General features: G+C 31.5%; 1 protein-coding gene across 1 annotated transcript in view; it reads left to right on the forward strand.

Moving 5' to 3' along the window:
* The first annotated feature begins 10074 nt into the window (after window positions 1–10074).
* LOC111507605 (major facilitator superfamily domain-containing protein SP1173) overlaps window positions 10075–20670 on the forward strand; it is an 88283-nt gene continuing 77687 nt past the window's right edge. The window contains exon 1 of the mRNA XM_023162945.2: window positions 10075–10262. The gene's annotated coding sequence lies outside the window, so the exon portion shown is untranslated. The remainder of the gene's footprint in view (window positions 10263–20670) is intronic.

Below are 20670 nucleotides of genomic sequence, written 5' to 3' on the forward strand. Positions count from 1 at the left end.
TTTATTTTTTAATTCAGTATACATATCATGTAACACGCTTCTAAATGAATTCATCTTTCTGAATATCATACCACCTTGTTCGACGATTTTTTGATAATCTTCGCATGTCAATTCATTCTTTATTACAGATCGTTTAACCCCTTTGGCTTTCTTAAATTCACCATCAACAGATTTCACATAATATGCTTTAGCACCTGTACCATAAAAACTCATGATTGGATCATTTGGAAATTCATCTTTGAAGTTACCCAAGACTGAACTTGTTACTGGAATATTGAATTGGTTAACTATACTGTAATTGGATGTATCAAATCTACTTATGTTAGTTTTTATGAATTCATAAAAATTTTCTGTGTTTACTTTAAGAATGAGCGAGTCGGTATCTGTGTAAAGTAAAGAGACATTTTCATCAAAGTGTTGTTTGATGCATCCATAGAAAAAGTCATACATGACTGTTTTAGATAATTCTTATATGGAAAATCCCAAATATAATGGTTTATCGTAATGAACCTTCACTCTACCCAATTGAATGGCAACGAAATTATCAGTGAAAATTGAACAATTTTTGAAATTTGGTTTGGCTATGAGAGTGCTGGCACCTATATTTTTCTTTATATTTTCCCAATGTGTAACGAGTCTAACATCAATTCGATTATCTACATTCTCCATTGTCTTTCCATACACCGCATTATTCATTAGTTTATAGAAATCTTTAACAGATTTGTTGTTAGACCTATTACGCATTTCAGTATTAAGATCTATATAGGGTTTCATCCAGCATGATTGTTTGAATTTCAATACTCTATGTGTATTCATTACAATCAATCCATTTTTGACAGCTTGCTGTAGATTCCTATAATGAACAATATATTTTCTTTTATCATTCAAATTTGGAATTAATTTGGGAATTTTCGATTGTGTACGAGGTGGTATTATTTTTTCGACTAAAAATGGAAGGTCAGAATGTTTATCATGCAACTCTTGTGGATAATGAATGTCCACTTCAAATACATACCCATACGGACTATCAGTACTCACATCCATCACATCGAGATTAAGAATTTCATTTGGTGTCAACCATGTAAATTCACTTGTTGGTAGAGGTTGTGACATACTGTGACCGTATAGATTTGTTGCATCTAAATATGTAATGAATGTGGAAGGTTCGTTGGGATTATAATTGGGTAAAAATCTATTATTTGCTATATGTTTCCTCCCGCTACATTGACTAATTCCACCTCGTATACCTTTTTGAAAAAAGTGAATCATATCAATGTCAGTTAGTAATTCCAATTCAACATTAGTGAACTTCAACATGGCATCCCATGATAATCCAGGTGCAGTGTAATATTGTGCCGGATCTAAGTTATATATCTCTAAACTTGTGGTGCGGAAGTTTTCAAAAATATCACATAGTAGCAATACATCCGACTTCAAATACAAATCAGAGTATTCCCCCAAATTCTGACACTCGAATAAATTCCAAACTTTTCTAGCCCTATCATAATCAGTTTCCGATATATGTTCACAATTGAGTGTGTCATAAAACTGATTTTTTGTCGGAAGTAATGGATAATTCAATTTGTCAATGTCATCAACAAAACTATATGGAAATACACCTTTCTGTCTCATCAAATTGAATTTCTCAATTTGTGGGAAATGTTTGTGCATCTCCAAACATTGATCGGAGGTCAAGTTTGCACCCAACTTCTCCAACGAATTAGTCATAAATTTATAACTATCGATAAATCTCATTTTGAGATAATTCTTCCTAACCACACCATCTTTATCGGTATAGCTGTGTGTAAAGAGATGCTTCGTGAAAGATATATATTTCTCTTTAGTTTGCGGGATAACATCAACTTTCTCTTTATTCCTATACAATTCTTTTATGAATAAATGACAATCATAACCACTTAAATTATGAAAAATGATAGGTATGAAGTTTGGTATTTTGAAATTTAAATTACATTTCGAGTGAGCGGCATGTGATCTTTTCTTTCCTGTGACATGACAATGATCTCTTACTTTGACTTCACCATCAGTAAATGCTTTATCACATATACCACAAGTTCTGGCTGCAACAAACTGTTCTTCTTCTTCGACAGTTTGTGTATCCATTGGTTTAGGGTTTCTGAGATGATTTTCATGTATCTCTTTCAAATCATCTTCAATGCTACTCACAAATTTCTGAGCTGCATCTACACCCCTATATGTAACAAATTTTGACAAATCATCATTATATGAACACTTTATCAAATAAGCAAATGAATATGGGGCATGTTTGAATGTTTTAATCGTGTATGAACTTCCAGGATTTGGCTCATTCACATGAATCGGTTTAAGCACTGATTCAAAATCAGCATACACTACAAATGGCACCCTCATTTGCCTCTCAAAGTTTTCAAACATTAGTTTATTTTCCGCAACCATTCTACCATATTTATTGATCTTTAAATTAGTAGTTGGTGTTGTGGTACTAATGTGATTACAATCATACATATTATGACGTAAAAGCAATCTCTCATCAGAAAAATATATCAAACATCCGTCACAAAAATATTTTTTCTGTCTATGAGCTGATAGTTGATTAGAAACTAATCTTGAAAGATCTTTGATCCAACAATAGTGACCATTACCGGAGTCATCAGTTATAAACAACAAATTGACATGTCTCCGGAGTCTTCTCTGTGAGTATCGCAATGGACCAATCACTTCATACTTCATTTTACCCTTCTCAAATGTACTCTCTAAACCGTAAACATTAATTGAAATATCATTCCTATCTTCGAATATTTCGATACTCTTATTATTAACTTTAACCGGAAAATCCATACCTGTGACATCTAAAACAGTGGAAAAATGTGGATATGACGTAAGTTCGGACACTCGACTATCTGCAGGATATAATGCTGATGTTATAGCCCAAGCAAAACAATATTGATCTTCATTACGAACATTCACAACAGCTTTCTTCCATTGAATACATTGAGGCAGCTTCACATATGAACGTCCTTCCAGTGGACTGTATTTATTAATGTTGACCTCGAGAAACAATATTTTTTCACAAGTCCAACCTGAATTATAAAAAAAAATATTACTATTCAATCTTATTGAAATTTTTAAAAAATAAATACCTGAGTCACGATCCTGGAACTCAGTCGTTTGAGCCACAATTACATCACGGAATCCATCAAAAACAGCATTCAAATCTGAAGATTGGTCCACTATTTTATTTTGGGAATTAAATGACTTCGTGTCCCTCGAATCATCAGTCTGAAGAATATAATTCCCAAAAACTTCCATATTCACCTTGATGCTTTTATGGATCCTGATGGCTGATTCCAGTAATTCAATGACCTTCTGCCTAATCTTATTGAAAAATGACATGTAGTCACTGGTTACAATCGAACTCTCCACCCTGTATGTAGCAATGCGGCAATTGAATGCATTCGTTATAATTTGAACACCGTCAGACAATTGAACACATGCATTATTTTTATGACTCATGGTTCTTCGGTGAGAATTCACTTGGGTCATAGGAATTGTCACATTACAACAATTGCACGTATACATAGGTGTTGCATTATCCACTCTCACCCGTTTCACTGCAGGCCCTCCTTGGCAACTCTGGAGCTGATGCCGACGAAGATTATCACTACGAGTGAAAGATTTACCACAGTCACAGGAATACATTTTATATAATAGTTCTCACTAACTCACTTGATGTAAACTGACATAGCCAACACTCGTACGCTTCTTAAATACACTCTGATAGGACCCGTCAAGACGTCATAGCCAACCCCACTTCTCAACTACATGCGCCAAGATTACCTCCCAACTGAATGCGATAACAGATGTCGATATACGAGCAAGCAGTGGTCGTTGCGGTCTCGGAGAGGGTAGACGCTAGGCAAACGGTCCTCGGCTGCCGTTGTGTCACCATCGATAGCGGGGCTAGAGCGAACCTTCATCGCTTCGGGAGAGGTGAGGGCAGACCGATGAATACGCATTACTCTGCCACACGTCGTGGAGTGAACATGTCGCTCTCTAGCCGTTGAACGGTTATTGCTGTGACGTCACTCCACTACTAACTTGGTGCCCTAACACCGATGGAGCATTTATTACTTGGAGGATCTTCGAAGTATGCAGACGTATGTTTGTACATAGACAAACAAGCACATGATGAAACCCTGTACCGTGCATTCTCCTACACACACATAAACACACAAAATCTCATATGAAAAAAAAATCTGAACGATCCATGCACCAGACACTTCAAGGTCACAACGCCTTGACTTCACTGCACAACAAAAAAACTTCACCAAACAACAACCAATAAAAAAAGCAATTAATACGTCATAGTGGTGGGGGGAGGCCGAGAATCAGCTGTAAACAACTACTGGTCAAGTCTGAAAAATTCATAGTTATTCACCTTCATCTCAGTTGTGAATTTAATCAAAGGGTGGATGGAATTAACAAATTCAATAAACTTACCTAGCTGCCGGCCTATCAGTATGAATTTTGTTCTCTAGGTTGTCCATGAAAATTTCAGCTAGCAAAGGACTCAAGATGTTTCCCATAATTACGAGTAGACCCTTGCTACATGAGTAATAATTGTCAATGAATTGAAAATGATTTTGAGTTGGGAAAAAAGTTATCAAATCTGAACTTCCCTGTTTGATTATTGGATTAACGTTGTTTTTGCCTTATATTATATTATATTAGAAGCGCACAATCAATCCTCAATCTACTGGCGGAATACTAGGAAATGAATTTAGAACACAAAAAATATTAATTTAGGGGTTTTAATGTTATGAACTAATTAGTACGTATTATTTATACTGAATCTTGGTTTGAAATTAGTATAAGATTGATTTATGTAGTCGTGGAAGTTTGCCACAATTTTTTTGTATAAGATGGAAAAGTGAAAGCCAAAATTTTTTTCCCATTACCATGTTCACAATGCCAATTAAAAATAGAGATGAATTCATTCGAGATTCGCCAAATTTTGAACGTGATGAAGCTGGAATGCTTTTAAATTTTATCCATAACTGAAATGATCGACTTCCTTCATGATCGTGGCCTACGCACTGGTTTCTATTGCTAAATTACCTATTTTATAGTAGCCTGTAGGCCGTAGCTATTAATTTCGGCTTTTAAATATTCCCAGCATGCAATTCTGTAATTACATGTATGTAATGGATTAAGTCGCACCTCAGAATTATGTTAACTAAGGGATTTTTTATGATAACCGTTAATGGAAAACGACCGTGAGTGCGAATGCCGAAACTAAAAGTGTTGTGTGAATATAAGTTTGAACAAGGCCTGGATATCACGAAATATGAAGTTGTACAATATTTCAAAATCCGAAAGTTAGGAATACCAGAATTTCTTGTTTTCATGAACTTAAAACACGATTCCTGAGGTCAACTTCTACAGCTTGAAAGGGATGATACTAAAAACCTCTTTGACGTTCAAATTACTTTATGTATGGAATGATTTTTTACTTATTATGTTTGAGTCTAGCAATGATGACACATCTGGTGAAGTTTTTGGGGTTTCGTACTTTGATGCAATTCCCTCACAAAAAGTAACTCGCACAAATTGCTCAATTTTTTTATATATACCATATCAATAAGTCATAAATAACTATAGGTTTCAATAGCGACGAGAAGGTATATTTTTAGAAGAGGGAAGTTTTTGGGAAAACGGTTTTTCAACTGAAACTCCTCCATCTTGACATTAACAATTGTGGAAAACTCACAAAGGAAAAAAGAAAGCAATTAAGTACAGAATAAACTCTTAACATGTGTTGTAGATCATACATAGAAGTATTAGTCTAATCAACAAGTTCAAAAACATGAAAAATAGAGATAAAGGTCCTAAAAATATGAGCGATAGCTCATTCGATTCGGAATCACCTCTAGAAAAATGTTTTCGAAGGATTTTGGTGCAGGTAAAAAATTGCAATTGTTATTGACAAAATAAGATTAAAAAAAATTGTATTTAGTTTTCAGTTAATAACTCAAAAAATATTAATATTTAAGCAATTTTGAAAAAAGCTCGTTGAAGAGGAGGAAATTTCCGATAAAAAAGTTCCAATTCCCAAAACTCTATCTCCATTATTTATAATTTAAATTTGAAGTTGAAAATAGGGTTCCGCGCGACTGTTACGGCATCAGCGCGCTGCCGCTAAAGAGAGTTTATCAAAAGAAATAATTATATATAACATAAAATGTCACTTTGAACATTTGAATGAATCGAGTCCCGTAGAAAAAAAAGTTTTATCACCATATTTCAAAAAGTTATTCAATTGTTAACCAACAAATTTTTTCCCAATCTCCGTTGGAATAAATAATGGGATAAAAGGTATGAATAATTGGCCTATAAATTTTAAACTTCGTGGAGCCCTTTTGATATATATATACTTCATACGATCCTGCAATGAAAGTTCATAAAAATTCATTAGTTTGTTGATTATGATTTTTTATAACTATTGCAAAATGAAATATCTAAAAATTGTTGATGAATTTTTTTTTTCCAATTGATATTTAGCTATGTCTGTTTTCACATTAAACAATGGCAGTTACTAACATAGGATTTGAATTTTTTACGTAATTTGCTTATTAAATTGTTTTGAACAAATAGAAAAATTCACTATTTTTGAAAATTGGTTTTTTTGCTATTTTGATGTCTAGAGATAATTATGATTAAAAAAAATGTTTTCTTAATTTTAATTTTTAATTGTTTAAAATCGATTTTTTTATATTTCGATTATTTAAATGATTAGTTAAGAAATAATTTTGCTTTCGAAAATCATAATTTACACTTATGAATAGTTTGAAAAAAGAAAATTTTATTCATTATTCATTGTTTATTAGTTTAACAATTTGTTATAAACAACAAATATTGACCAACGTTATATTTTTTTCTGAAGCAGAGAAAAATTATAAAAACAGCTATATATAAAAAGATTTTTTTTTATTTATCATAATAAAATTTTTTATGGTATTTTTTAAATAGCTGTTTTTATAACTTTCCTCTGCTTCAGAAAAAAAATATAACGTTGGTCAATATTTGTTTATAACAAATTGTTAAACTAATAAACAATTAAATAATGAATAACAATTTTTTTGTCAAACTATTTAAAAGTATGAATTATGATTTGTAAAAGCAAAATCATTCCTTAACTAATTATTTAAACAATCAAAATATAAAAAAATCGATTTTAAACAATTAAAAATCAAAATTAAGAAAAAAAAAATTTTTTAATTATAATTATCTTTAGACAATATAATAGCAAAAAATTTTTTTTCGAAAATATTCAATTTCTCTATTTGTTTAAAACAATTTAATGAACAAATTACGTACAAAATTCATATCCCATATCAATAATTGCCATTGTTCAATGTGAAAACAGACATAGCTAAATATCAATTGAAAAAAATTATCAACAATTTTTAGATATTTCATTTTGCAATATTTATAAAAAATCATAATCAACAAACTGAACTTTTATCGAAGGATCGTATGAAGTATATATATCAAAAGGGCTCCACGAAGTTTGAAATTTATACCTTATTCATACCTTTTATCCCACTATTTACGGTAACGGAGATTGGAAAAAAATTTGTTAGTCAACAATTGAATAACTTTTTGAAAAATGGTGATAAAACTTTTTTTCTACTGGACTCGGTTCATTCAAGTGTTACGAAGATAGATTTTTTTTTAAATTTAAAATGTCATTGATTTTTTTTTTCTTTTGATAAACTCTCTTTAGCGGCAGCGCGCGCATACCGTAATAGCCGCGCGGAACCCTATTTTCAACGTCAAATTAAAATTATTTTATCGGAAATTTCCTCCTCTTTAACGAGCTTTTTTGAAAATTGCTTGAATATTAATATTTTTTGAGTTATTAACGAAAAACCAAATACCATTTTTTTAAATCTCATTTTGTTAATAACAATTGCAATTTTTTACCTGCACCAAAATCCTTCAAAAACATTTTTCTAGAGGTGATTCCGAATCGAATGAGCTATCGCCCATATTTTTAGGACCTTTATCTCTATTTTTCATGTTTTTGAACTTGTTGATTAGATTATATTATGAATGGACTAACCCGTTATTTATAACACTATTTATGTGAAAATTGTGTAATTATTATCATGGATTGAAGTATTACTTCCAAATACAACCTGTAAAGAGTTAATTTTTGCTTTCTTCCTTAGTTTGTAAAATAGGCTGGATATCTAATCAACTTGGTTCATAGTCAGAACCTTTTGATATTTCTATTGAGCTCAATATTGAAACTGCCAAAGGCCTTTTCAGTACGATCTGAATGACTGAATAGATATTTTTAGAAGGTGACCGAGACCTAAAGAAGCAGTAACTTACCTGAGGATTTGAGGATTGTTGAACGCTTGTACTAATATCTTGACCGACCCCGCATCTTTGTCGATTCAGTTAAACGGAAAACGTCGATTGCACCAGGACATAAATTTACACGTAATATTCATGACAGTAAGTAAAAACCACTGAAATTGTGTATTTATTCAATAAAACTATATTAATGGATTACGAAACAGGCATTCATTGTATTACTATGTATTCTCTTATAAAATTTAAAATAATCAGCGAACAAAGCTGATAAAAATCATACAATAAACTGTATTGATTAGTTTTTTAATATGGATCTTCATCAAGTATCGGCCAATTCTATTCAATTCTTTGTTTAATTTTTGCTTATTTCAATTATTTTCATTTTTTTTTACTCTGTGGTCATTTACATCTTGATTATTTTATTTGTTTTATTGAATTTTCTTTTAACGTTTCATTGCTTAATATAATTGATATTTTAGCTATTCACTCTAATTTCAATTTTTCTTTCACAGATTTCGAATGATAGTAGTATCATATTAGACAATGGAAGTCCGGACCAGTAAAATTTATTTCACCTTCTTTGCCACATTACATTTTCTATAAAAAACTTGATTCAACGATAGATTCGTTTTCTGGTGACATCCCTACATTATAAGGGTATATCTGTCTGTTCTGTTTGATATATGTTTTCCGTTAACGAGCTGTCGCACCCTTATGAACGACAACCCTCAGAAGTCGAAACTTGTGCGAGCTAAGAACTAACGAGGTCTTACCTTCTAACGTGTGATTCCTAACACGGGTTGGACGATAGAAAGTGAAAATCGATCGTTCAGCATGGGGCTTGAACCAGCGACCAACACGGCGGTCGATTTAAGTGAGTGAACAAAGCACCCACGTCGAACCGACCGGCTACCGTCCGACCAGCTACCGTCCGACCTGCTACCGTACCAGTAATATTCTAAAAAAAGCATCTCTGTCAATTAATGGAGTATTTCATAGGAACAATTTTCATTATAATACTGAAATGTGCCAAAGAAGGTGAAATAAGATATGAAGGTGATAACTAAATACGTGTGTTTTTCTATGATTTTTATCGCGCAAAAAAAGGTGAAAACATGCAATTTTTCCAATTTTTGGAGAACTGTACCTCTGGAAAAACTTTGTTTTTTTTTCATGCCTTCTTTTTTGTCTATAGCAATAACTGGCCGAGCTTTGTCTATTCTTGCAGAATTATACATCTTTACTATCTGCTTCGTCGCTTGAAAAATAAAAAGATCTCAGTGCGTTTTTTGAGGGCAAAACACAAGTACTACAGGAAAAACCATAAGACGTTCTAAGAGCGGTGCCTGTGCGAAAGTAGCATTCACGTTGGATCTGAATCGCTGGAGATTAAATTCATTCAGAAAAATGTTCTCAGAAACGCAGTTCTAGCCAATATTTCCCTTTGAAATTATTGAGGAGATGTCTCTCTAGAATTGTGGGATCCAACAAGATAAGAAATTGGATCTCTGGAAACATTGAATTGAATTTATCCATTATCCATGAAATTCTGCGGTCTGTTACAACTCGTATAAGAATTTCGAAGATACGAACCATTGGTAATTCTATTCTTGACTCTACTCGACAATGAATTATTTATTGGTGCAATCGACGTTAAAATCGCGGATCGGAGCCTCGTATGACTTCACGTTTCACACACTAGTTGCTGGCGCAACTTGGCCGAGAAAAGTCCAACTTTGAGTTAACCGTCGAATTTTGTGACCGTGTCGATAAAAGTGTTGTGTTTATTTTTTGATTTGATATTTTGTTTATTGGTGAAAGTGCAATTATCAATTTTTTTCTGGAATTTTCTGTTTCGACGTTGCCCAGGATTGATACTGGTAAGCTATTCAACTGATTGGGTTTTTGATAATATAGTTAGTTTCTTGGATTACGAGAAACGTGAAAATTTTAAATTGTCAACTTCAAGATGAAAAATCCACCTCAAAATGTTCCTCATTTGGAAGGACATCAACGGGAAAAACAAATAAATCAATACAAAACAAGCACTGATTCCAAATATTAGAACTGAAGTACTGTTCCCGACGCGCGTTTCCCCAACCAAGCTCGCGATTTCAGTAAATGAAGTAGACTAATAAAATAAATGAAAGACAAGATTATACATATTCAAGGCTGGAGGATTTGTACATGTATCTATTTAATTCCTCAATACCTCAAAACATCATTAAGAATCTTTTTTCTCAAAGGCATTTTCAGCGATTCTCGCAATGCTCTATGTTTCATTTTTTTAAGAAACCTCATCTGTATAGTATTCATTTTCATTTTCAAACGTTGCCTGTACTTTGTTTTTGATGTTTCAATAATCCGTAATGATTATATCTCATTCTTCATAACATTTTGCAGAATACAATATTGAGAAACAGATTCAAGATATTTATAAAAATATTCACACTTTGAAAAAAAATTCCACGTTTTTTCTTTCTGTTGCTTAAAAAAACAATAATTTTTGTTCTGTAATAATTAATTATATCCGTATTTTTATAAGACATACTAAAATTGAAGTTAATTTTTTTATTGCATTGCTGTGGATATACTTCATTTTGATTTCAACGTTTCAAATAATACTTTCATAAAGTCATGGTTAGGTTATACTAACTAGAACATTATTGATATTATTGTGTCGAATATACCAAACATTTTGTTTTAAGTTTAAACAAAAATGTATGTAAAACATTATTGGACTTTTGACGGTACATGAATTGGCGTCGGTTTTAAATTATATGAATTCAATATGAGAATATTAAAAAGAAATAAATGTTTGAATAGACCAGTAGAAATAACAAAAATTCGAAGTGTGTAGAATGAAACAAAAATTTTTAGAGTGGGGAAAGCTGCTGTTCAATTTAATTACTTTTTCAAAATAATCACAAATAACGACAGTTCTAAAACAAAACATGTGTTTTGAAAATATTCGATCTGTTTCGTTTTCGGTGTCCCACCCTGTACATGCTCATCAGTGCGGTTATCATTCGCTTGACTTTTACGACCTAAGTCAGGTCAGGTCGTCTTCTTCTTGCCATTGCTAATTCAAAAAGTTCTCGCTCTCTAATTACTGAACTATTTCTCTATATTTCGTTCAGTATTGTTTGAGAGTAAAAGAATTTCAAGAATGCAAACAAGAAACAAAACAGCAACATAGTCGTCTCAAGCAAATAGCACTGCAATTCACCCACAAATTCATTGAGATATGTCTACCCTCTATATTCCTTGAGGACGCCGCTAACAAGCCATTAAAATAGGGATATGCGACAAAGAACGCGAAAACACCGACAAAGAATGCGAAAATATCGCCAAAAGAACCGCTCGATGTTTTTTCTGATATTACGTGTAAGATAATATTAATAGGCGTCGGACTGGGGGTATTAATATAAATTTTCCATTGATATATTCTGTATGATGAGAAGATAATTGAAATATGGTGAAAACTAATTTTGTTCAAATATTTTATTTTGGGAAGAACAATTTATATTTGAAATAGTTTTTTATTATTTAGAATTGTTACCTTCTACAGATCTACAAAATAATCAGAATATTAAATATACAAATCTATAAAGGACAAAAAGTTACTGCATTTGATTAATTAACTTTTTGGAAAAAAAATAAAATTTGTCAATAACTTGAATTCAAAAAATTTTTCATATTAAATGAAATATGTATCATCTGGTGACGTTTTAAAGACTCTATCCACTTTCTTTATCCGACCTATTTAAATGAAAACATTATAATTTGTAGTTATGATTCGTCTTTTGATGTAAATAAATTTTATATTATTATTATCATTGACACTGATAATATCAAATTAGTCGTCGGTATGATAATGAAGATGGATGAAGTATTCGAAATATCACCAGATAAGTTAAAAAAAAATCTGATTAAAATCTGTTTTTCCATTAATTAGCTGTCGCCCCCATACGAACGACAACTCTCAGAAGTTGAGATACTTGTGCGAGCTAAGGACTAACTAGGTCTTACCTTTTAACGTGTGATTCCTAACACGGGTATACAAGTATACACATAGAATAGATTTCTGCGGTTAGAAATTTGAACATCTGATTTCGAGTTGAACCGCGTTCAAAACTTTGCGTTGTTCGACGTTTCGGCTTCGACATTTTCAGAAAAGTGAAGGAAGGAAGTAGAAAAGTGTGGCTGCATTGAGAGATACACGTTATATATTTTTGATGGTTTGGAAATGAAGATTCATATTCCTTATTGGATATTATACCTAGTTGATTCAGAAACAATTTTATAGATTTAATGGGAATACTTACTTCGAATAAGACATTGCGATAATGTTATAATCTGAAAACAGTCTACAGGGATTCGTTAAGTGATTCTTCATTGGATGAATCAGTTTCATTAGGATTTTTCCTGATAATGAGTCCATTCGATCATCCATATCCCACATCTCTGCTTCGATTCTGATTGTTTTGTGGATATATTTTTCCAAGCTTTTTGGTCGACTGTTTCCAGAGCACTGTATATGTATTTCTTCTCACACAGCTTGAAAGTCCTATTATTCCTTGCGATGAATTATTCAACTTGAGCCCAAACCAACTCAATTGGATTCAATTCGCAGTGATAAGGCGGCATCCGAAGAACCGACATTACATTAGTCTTCGCCATCTTATCGGTGACATACCTGATGAATTTCGACTTATGACGTTTAGCCAAGTTAAGGAACTCCGCTTTTAACATGGTCGATTCAAAAGGAATAGCTTTCATTTGTAACCTCTCAGTAATATCTGCTTTCTTCCAGCACGATGTCGGCAGCTTCTCGACTCATCTTCTGTGGTAACTTGCGTTATCCATTACTATTACGGATCCCTGCGGAAGTTTTACAAGTATGTTTTTAAACCATTCTTCGAATACTGTGGCATCAATTTCTTGATGATAATCCCGATTTTTTTTCGATTCAAACACCATCAATCCATCCTTCACGAATCCTTCACTGCTTCACTGCTGCCTATGTGAGTGATGATAAGACGACGACCCTTTCCAACTGGAATTTTCAAACCAGTGGATCAACCTTCCATAAAGGCTTGTCTTCCACTTTTGATGTTCTAATCTTGCCAAACCTTCGAGACGGTATGACCCTCATTGACCCATGTTTCATCCAAATAAAAAATAGATTTACCTAGTGTTTTGGCTTTCTTTATTTCTTTCAAATAGTTTCTTCTCCATTCTACAATCTCTGATTTTTCTATTAACATGCTCTTTCTATCTTGCTTTCCAAAAGTGAAATTCAGCTTATGTAATATCTTCCATAATCGAGTTCTTCTTATATCAGGAAAAAAACTGTCTTCACGAATAACTGACAAAACTTTATTTAATGTAGGTATTTCGTTTTTTATGTAAAAAGAGTGTACTGTTTTCCTAACAGAATTCTTCACTTCTTCATCGATAACCAAATAGTTTCTACCAGTTGAGTTCCTTGAGAATTCTAAAAATTGTCGATCTATTGACACCGGTCATACTTGCGCATTTTTGCACTACTTCCTCCTTACTTTTTATTTCGGGCGGATATTGTATTCTTCAAGAATTATATACATTCATAACAATTGTTTTTTCATTTATATTTAATGGTGACAATTTCGGGCGCTTCACGATTCCCGAACAACTAGCTCCCATGTTGTATAGATGTTTATTCAACGCGCCCTCGAAGTAAACTGAAGAATATCACAAATAACCCCGCTAAAAAGCCAAGTCGGTCTTATTGATGGGTGCGATGTGTTTGTTGATAGTAAAATTAAAAGGAATATCTATTTATACCACCTTCAAAAAAAACAATGTTTTTTCAATCCCCTTCAACTAAATACCTATTTGTTGGAGAATGTCTTGGTTACTACTGGATATATTTTAACATTTGTCATTGTAGATTTGTTATTTTGGTTATTGCTGAACTTTTTATGAAGAACAAATTTTTCTCCTAAACCTAATAATAAAAAAAGGTTTCCATATGGTTCCAACTTACTGAGACATACATTATAGCTCACCGTGAGTTTATCAATTGTCACACTGTATGTACAAACTGTACAAAAATAACCGACATACAAATCAGTTTCAACCATGGCGACATGGACTTGCAGAGAACACCTTATTTGGTATTCTCCATTTCAGTACGCATTGCCTTGTGGTTTATTCATAACCTCTGAGCAAAACGTACCTTTCAAACAAACAAAAACATCATGCAGGTGCTCATTCAATTCTAAAAAGGTGTTTTGTTTTTGTCGGAAGAAGAGGATTTATGCCATTCGGTTCGATGACTTCATAAAAAAATCAGAAATATGTAGTTCACAGTTGGTGAACCCATTGCTCTTATCGCTTTGTAGAATGAGGTTACTGTACTTTCTGTGTGTTAATTTTGATTCAATTTCAGGTAAATGATGGACTTTGATTGTTCTAAGCAGTTGATGTTTCTGAGCAACAGTTGATTTTGAGATAGGGAACTTTGAATACACTTTACCATAACCGACACAATATGTTTACGTCATATATCGTCACTTGCATTATAAGTTCCTCAAAGTATAACTACATATAACTCTCGCCTACGCATTTCTTTATATATATGGAATAAACGATTTGTTGATACTGAATTCATTATTAGTGTCGAGTTATTGATGTTATTGGTTGTCGTAAGAAAATGTTTTTCCTAGTGATAAGTCAGATAATCAAAATTATAAAACTTTATCATATTTTGGGCAAACAACAGAAAAACTGGCTTAATTTTTGAATAAACAAGTTATTGAAATTGCATATAGAACAGGTAATACGTTGGTAAAGTAAGTTAGAAATAATAAAGACAAAACATCCAAATTCGAGAGAATATAAATCAAATTGTGGAACTTGTCCTAAGGTATATATTGGTCAAACTGGCAGAACATTAAGGAATCGCATCCAAGAACATCATATGAGCTACGTAAATGAGAAAACAAGTTCAACATATTCAAATCATCTTTCAGAAGAAAATCATATATTCAACGGAGATTTTGAAATCTCACACATAGAAAATAAAGGTTTAAAGCTTAATTATTTGGCAGCAATGAAAATTAATGAATTTAAAAATTCAAAAATTTGACTAAATGACTGATTGGATTCAAATAGATCAACATTGCTAAACTTACCCGATCAAAAATATTCAAATAAATTAACTATAAAACGAAGTTTCTGTAGTTATATTCTCGTGGAAAATATAATTAAAGGCTGATTAAATTTACAATTTCATAATAATTCACACTCTAACATCAATAGTTGACACAAAAACACAATATAACACAAAAACAGAACATGGCAAAAATGTAACCAAATGAAAATCTATAACATTAATGATTGTTGTGTATGTTCCCAATAATTTTTCAACAGTACTCCACTGGCTTGACAATCCGTTTTGCTCTTGGTAATTATTTTTATTTATATATTGTTATATTGTTTTTTGGGATCCGACAAAAGTCTTTCATTATTATTTGTTCTTGCAACTTTAGTATAACTTTTGGCTATCGTTGATGATCTTCAACCCCCATTACTAATTTTCATTTGACCCTACCCCTCTATGCTAATGTATCTTTCAAAACTGTATATTAGGTCACTAGGAATATCTTGAGAATATAACGAATCACTGTTAGATCCTATCAATTCTGCATGTTGCCGTCCTCTGTTTCCAATAAACTTAATGGTAGTTACATAAGTACCCTAAGCGTATATAAAAGTTATAAAAATAACAGTTATAGCCCTAGAGTAAAACCGAGCCTTTCAAATTATATCGTATTCTACAGAAATGTTATGTGTTCTGAACCATTATAAAAATAATGAGTTCGTGGCATTCACCTTATAAACAAACAGCAGTTATAATTCGTCCACGGTTGAAGTGAAGACAATAATAGAGAATATTCAGTTTTGTATTCATACACAGTCCAATCATTGATAGAAAAATGCACCAATACTGTATTATTTTGCCATACATCACAGATTTGCATAAACATTTTGATTTAGGTCTTACTCACCCTCTATTTCAAAATTTATATCCTATACTCTAGGTTTTGTTTTTATTCTGGTGGGGGATGCAACTCCTTTTCGAAAGTGATATTGTTCGATAAGAAATTAGGGTGGGCTTTCAGATTTTTTGTCGCTGAAAAAAATTGCGACCAAAATTATTTTGTCATATCTCGCTTAGTTTTTATGCTATGGACTTTCACAAAAAATGCATAGCTTTGTGGTAACTAACTTTAATTTTAACATTTGATCATGAGATATCCGTTTGTATTGGATCTACAGATACTATAAACTCAACATTCATTTTATTTTTTAATCAGCTACATTTCAACTGAAAACTATTTTTTTCGATAAAATGCTTTTTTTGAGTTATTCATTGACATTGTATTGTATCAACAGTACAAAAAAAATTGAAGGTTCGAAATAGGGAACATGTTGACAAAGCCGTAACTTGTCATCTTGTGACGTCATTCTCTTCCTAACATGAACATCCTATAAGCGGAAACAAGATCCAAATATTTGTGAAAAAATGGGAATTTTCAATTGATTAACTCCTCTGAAGCGATGAAATGAAAAAATTGAAGGCTAGATTTCCAAAACAGAGTTTTATAGCGATAGAACACTTCTTCCGACCAATAATAAAATTGATAGTGATAACACTGATAGCCATAAAATTAACTGCTATGATTGCTATGCTATGATTTAATTTGTTAATATATAATTGCATTCCGCTGAGAATATTTTAGGAAATGATATTTACGTATGTCCATTTACCTTTGTTATTTTTGAGCAATAGTCTAATCAACAAGTTCAAAAACATGAAAAATAGAGATAAAGGTCCTAAAAATATGAGCGATAGCTCATTCGATTCGGAATCATCTCTAGAAAAATGTTTTTGAAGGATTTTGGTGCAGGTAAAAAGTTGCAATTGTTATTAACAAAATAAGATTTGAAAAAAATGGTATTTAGTTTTTCGTTAATAACTCAAAAAATATTAATATTTAAGCAATTTTGAAGAAACCTCGTTAAAGAGGAGGAAATTTCCGATAAAAAAGTCCCGACTCCCGAAACTCTATCACCATTATTTATGATTTTGATTTGACGTTGAAAATAGAGTTTCGCGCGGCTATTACGGTATGCGCGCGCTGTCGCTAAAGAAATCATTTTTTTATAACATAAAATGTCATTTTGAAAATTTGAAAAAAATCTAGTATCTTCCTAACACCTAAATGAATCGAGTCCCGTAGAAAAAAAAAGTTTTATCGCCATTTTTCAAAAAGTTATTCAATTGTTAACTAACAAATTTTTTCCCAATCTCCGTTGGCATAAATAATGGGATAAAACATATAAATAATTGGCTTATAAATTTTAAACTTCGTGGAGCCCTTTTAATTGTTTAAAATCGATTTTTTTATATTTCAATTGTTTAAATAATCAGATAAGAAATAATTTTGCTTTTAAAAATAGTAATTTACACTTTTAAATAGTTTGGTGAGAATTTTTTTTTATTTATTATTCAATTGTTTATCAGTTCAACAATTTGTTATAAGCAAATATTGATCAACGTTTTTTTCTTCTGAAGCAGATAAAAATTATAAAAACAGGTATATACAAAAAATTATTTAATTGATAAAATTATAAAATTATAATAAATGAAAAAAAATTTATGGCATTTTTTTATATATAGCTGTTTTTATAATTTTTTTCTGCTTCAGAAAAAAAAATAACGTTGGTCAATATTTGTTTATAACAAATTGTTAAACTAATAAACAATTAAATAACAAATGAAAATTTTTTTTCCAAACTATTTGAAAGTGTAAATTATGATTATTAAAAGCAAAATTATTTCTTAACTAATTATTTAAACAATCGAAATATGGAAAAATCGATTAAACAATTAAAAATTAAAATTGGGAAAAATTTTTTTTTAAATCATAATTATCTCTAGACAACAAATTAGCATTTTAAAATTTTCCAAAAATATTGAATTTCTCTATTTGTTTGAAACAATTTAATTAACAAATTACGTAATGAATTCATATCCTATGTTAATAACTGCCATTGTTCAATTTGAAAACAGACATAGCCAAATATCAATTGAAAAAAAAATGTTATCAACAATTTTTAGATATTTCATTTTGCAATAGATATAAAAAATCATAATTAACAAATTAATAAATGTTTATGAACTTTCATCGCAGGATCGTATGAAGTATATATATATATATATATATATATATATATATATATATATATATATATATATATATATATATATATATATATATATATATATATATGTATATATATATACAGTGTGACCCATTTAAAATGGAACCACCCCTGCAGAATGTGCATTTTTCAATCAATCTCAATTTTTTTTTATTGAAATATTAAGCATGAAAAACTGTATCTTGACACTAACTTTCACAATTTTAGTTTAATTTCCAAGGCACTCTATGGTTTTTTTTATTTGTCAAAAACGGCAAAAGTTTATTAGGCAATTTTTGTTTTCAAATTTGACTACACCACTGGATTCGTAGTCGTTATAAATCAAAACTGTCAAATTTTCATTAAAAAATATTTGTTAACAACGAAGTTACAACAACTTCAATTTTGGAAACAAAGTATTTGTTTGTAATTTTTATTCAGATTATAGACATATTTGAGATCTGACAACACTGTCATCACCAAGTAGAACACCAGTGAATTTGTACAGTGAAAATCCGAAGTCAACAGCTCAATGCGTTCTATAGTTATAACTCCTGAAAATATGGTAATGTGAGAGATTTGTGGTGTAAGCGTTTTGTAATAAAAATCTGACTACGCCACTGGATTTGTGGATAATATTCCCTTAAAATCATTCATTTGAGTGTAGGTTACGAGAAGTGTATTCTAGAATAACAGAAAATTAAAAATTCATTTTCAAGTTATGCAGTACTTAGTACATTCTTCCGCATAGCCGCTAAAATCAAATTGATTTAAAGCATGGAAATCATTTATTCAATAATAAAACAGAGAGCAGGACAAAAATTGTTCCCTGTAAATTCTTCATAACTCAGCTAAAACAATCTTTTAGAGGAGATATCAATAATTTGAGGAAGCTGAACTCATTATGCAAAGGTTTTATAATAAATCAACAGTAGGCTGTGATTTTGACAGTTAATCATACATAAAATAATAGTTGTTAGTTACGTGCATTTAATAATGGCTTTGCAATTATCATTAGAAGAAAGAATTGAAATTGTGAGAATTTCTGGGGACAATTATCATAGTGAAAGAGAAGCAGCTAGGATATTTAATCACAGACATCCAAATCGACTTCCCATTGACAGAAGCACCGTCAGTAAAATTAACAAAACATTTAAAGAAACCGGTGCAGTCAGCAAACATATTTTAAAAAATAATCACCGAAGAAGAAATTTAAACGAAGGTGCTGTTTTAGATTATTTTAGAAACCACCCAAACAGAAGTTTACGAGTCGCCAGTTTGGATTTAAACTTACCGAGAGAGACTATTCGACGATGTCTTAAACAAAACAAAATGAGAGCATTTAAACCTAAATTTCTTCACTCTTTAAAGGCAGGTGATGAAGTGAAACGTATGGAATTTTGTTTGTGGGCACAAGGCGAGTACCTGAATACAAGAAATTTTTTAAACTGCATAATGTTTAGTGATGAAGCTTCTTTCAGCACCAATGGGGTAGTTTCATCGCAAAATGCTCGGTATTGGGCTACGGAAAATCCGCACTGGATCATAAATTGTAAAAGTCAATATTCCGAAAAAGTTAACGTTTGGTGTGGTATAGTACAAAATAGAATAATAGGTCCATATTTTTTTGATGGAAACATAAACGGGCAAAATTTTTTGGAATTTCTAAATAACCAATTATCGGACGAAATAGATGAAATGCCTCTTGCGGAACAAGTAAATTTATATTTTCAGCTCGACGGCTGTTCCGTGCACAATTCGAGGATTGTTAAAGAGTGGCTAAATAACCAGTTTCCAAATCATTGGATAGGACGAGGTAGTGACTTAATTGAATGGCCACCTAGATCGCCTGATCTAACAATATTAGACTTTTTTCTGTGGGGTATTCTGACACAAAAAGTATACAGAACAAGACCAACGAATCGAGCTGAACTCATGCAAAGGATACGACAAGCTTGTGCCGAAATTACAGTTCAACAAATAAGAAATAGTGTAAACAATATTCGGAAGAGATACGATAAATGTATTGAA

Source organism: Leptinotarsa decemlineata, unplaced genomic scaffold (assembly GCF_025532065.1).
Source record: "Leptinotarsa decemlineata unplaced genomic scaffold, Ldec_3_MD MMD2_P_RNA_scaffold_6, whole genome shotgun sequence".
Taxonomy (NCBI): domain Eukaryota; kingdom Metazoa; phylum Arthropoda; class Insecta; order Coleoptera; family Chrysomelidae; genus Leptinotarsa; species Leptinotarsa decemlineata.